Raw genomic sequence first — 2,500 nt, forward strand, 5'->3', positions numbered from 1 at the left:
AAGGCTGTCTTATCCGCGTAGCACATTACAACTAGGGTTCTTCGAGAGGGCTCACTGCTGGTGATTCATATCCTATCTGAATTATTATTATTGATAGAGTTAATGTGTTCGCAATCATATGAATCATAATAGTAAGGCTGCCAATTTCCCAAGTGAAATATAGCGCCAATATGTCTATAAAGACTTTTTTTTTTTAAAGGTAAGACTTGGCACTTGTTGACGCTTCGTATAGAATTTGAGTTTCACCGTGATATTCATTATATTGTAGACTAGCCCTGGGATTTAAGAATTAATATTAAGTTGCTTTTTAAATGATGTAACAGTGCCTGCTGTTAGAGCTGTTTTTTCTCACAGGTTTTAATATCGAATGTCTTTCATATTCTTATACCTTATAAAATGTGAATATACCCCATTTTGAAATTAGCTTTCTGAAACGTTACCCAGTAAACTTTGATATGTTATACAAAATCCCCTTTTTTGGCAGCTTCAGCCAATAAATCGGAACAGTTTATATTTTAGATCTCATAAATAATCAACTTTCTTCGGAGCCTAAGCCAATAAACAAAAATATCGTATAATCTGTCTTAGCCAATAAACTGAGGTTTGGGAAGTATCATTTGAAAGTCGTTGTGGGAAACTTCAGTCATTAACCTTAAATACTTCTTAGTTGGAATTAGGCTGTAATATCTTGATATATGTTTATATATATATATATATATATATATATATATATATATATATATATATATATGTGTGTACATATATAAATTTATATACATATATTATACACACGTGTGTGTATATACATATATATATACATATATATATTATATATATATATATATATATATATATATATATATATATATATATATATATAGATAGATAGATAGATAAAAGAAAAATCCCCATACCACTAAACCGAAAAATACATTCTATTTTAATGGATTATGTGAACTAATACTCTTCACTGAAACGTGCATCAATAAACTTAAGAAATATCTGACGCTGAACAGACTTAAAGAAGCACCATGAGAAATTAACCTTCCATGCAACGTCAGTTAATGAACCATTATATAACTTAACCAAACCAAATCAGGAAACAGTCTGAGCTATAAACCCTTTACCTTATTGTTTGCGGGATCAACGATCAGGGGGGGGGGGCGAAAGTACCCCGTTTGTTTATTCCCGTACCCTGGTCGTTTGTTTATTTAGGTGCATTGTTTGTTTGCGGCACTTGACGGTTTGTTTTGATTGCAGGTGCCGCTCCCACCGGGATGCCAGTTTTCCCTAGCTGGCAATAATAGTGCCTCGCCCGTCCTCCCCTGCTCTCTCTCTCTCTCTCTTTCTCTCTCTCCAGTGCTGGCACTCGAGATTTTGAGGATCGAGGAAGTGAGGTGAGTAATGGAATGCTGGGTGATGTGGGGTTGTTGCGATTTTGAGGGATTTGGTGGGCTAATGAATTTATTTATTTGACTGTCTGGCTATCAGTTTGTGTGGCTGTGTCCATATATGACTTAATGGGCTGTTGAATTGAGCTTTTCAGTCGAGAAACACGCCAAGTGCCGTTTTTGAAATATAATAGATTAAATTAAAAATACCCATGGCCCAGGATGGCGCTCGGCATGTTTCTCGACTGAAAGGCTCAATTGTCTGTTTGTCTATGTAATAATCTTCTGTCTCTGTATGATAACATTTGTGATATATATATATATATATATATATATATATATATATATATATATATATTATATATGTATTTTTATATTATATATGTATATAATATATATATATATATATAATTATATTTTATATATATATATATATATATATATATATATATATATATATATATATATATTATATATATATATATATATATATATATATATATATATATATATATATATATATATATATATATATATATATATATATATATATATATAGAGAGAGAGAGAGAGAGAGAGAGAGAGAGAGAGAGAGAGAGAGAGAAGTGCCTCTGTTTTTACTGACAGTTTTTACATTCTCTCTCTCTCTCTCTCTCTCTCTCTCTCTCTCTCTCTCTCTCTCTCTCTCTCTCTCTCATATTCATTTTTCATGTATTCAAATACAACGCCTCTATTCATAAAGTCACGTTCAACCAGGCTGCTGCAGTGTTCTGGGTTCTTGTTTGCCTTGTGAAAAAATGTAGTTATACAAATTAACATTTGTATGTAGATTTCTTCGTAATCTAAAATTATTATTATTATTATTATTATTATTATTATTATTATTATTATTATTATTATTATTATTATTATTATTATTATTATTATTATTATTATTATTATGTAAAAGAAATTCGTGAAGCTGCTGCTTCTTCTTCTCCTTCTTCTTCTTCTTCTTCTTCTTCTTCTTCTTCTTCTTCTTCTTCTTCTTCTTCTTCTTATTATTATTATTATTATTATTATTATTATTATTATTATTATTATTATTGTTATTTATTATTATTATTATT

At 29.7% G+C, this 2,500-nt stretch overlaps 1 protein-coding gene across 32 annotated transcripts in view; it reads left to right on the forward strand.

Annotated features, from left to right (window-relative positions):
• The window catches only part of Ack-like (activated Cdc42 kinase-like), a 290,732-nt gene that overhangs the window by 100,336 nt on the left and 187,896 nt on the right, over positions 1-2,500 (forward strand). For 11 of the 32 annotated variants that reach the window (XR_010856904.1, XM_067125703.1, XM_067125706.1 and 8 more), the window contains one exon: positions 1,261-1,397. The exons of 17 other annotated variants lie outside the window; for them this stretch is intronic. The gene's annotated coding sequence lies outside the window, so the exon portion shown is untranslated. Of the gene's footprint in view, positions 1-1,260; positions 1,398-2,500 lie in introns of those variants that run through there. 4 more of the 32 variants (XM_067125724.1, XM_067125744.1, XM_067125726.1 and 1 more) reach the window with 2 other exon arrangements.

Source organism: Macrobrachium rosenbergii, chromosome 23 (assembly GCF_040412425.1).
Source record: "Macrobrachium rosenbergii isolate ZJJX-2024 chromosome 23, ASM4041242v1, whole genome shotgun sequence".
In the NCBI taxonomy this organism is placed as follows: domain Eukaryota; kingdom Metazoa; phylum Arthropoda; class Malacostraca; order Decapoda; family Palaemonidae; genus Macrobrachium; species Macrobrachium rosenbergii.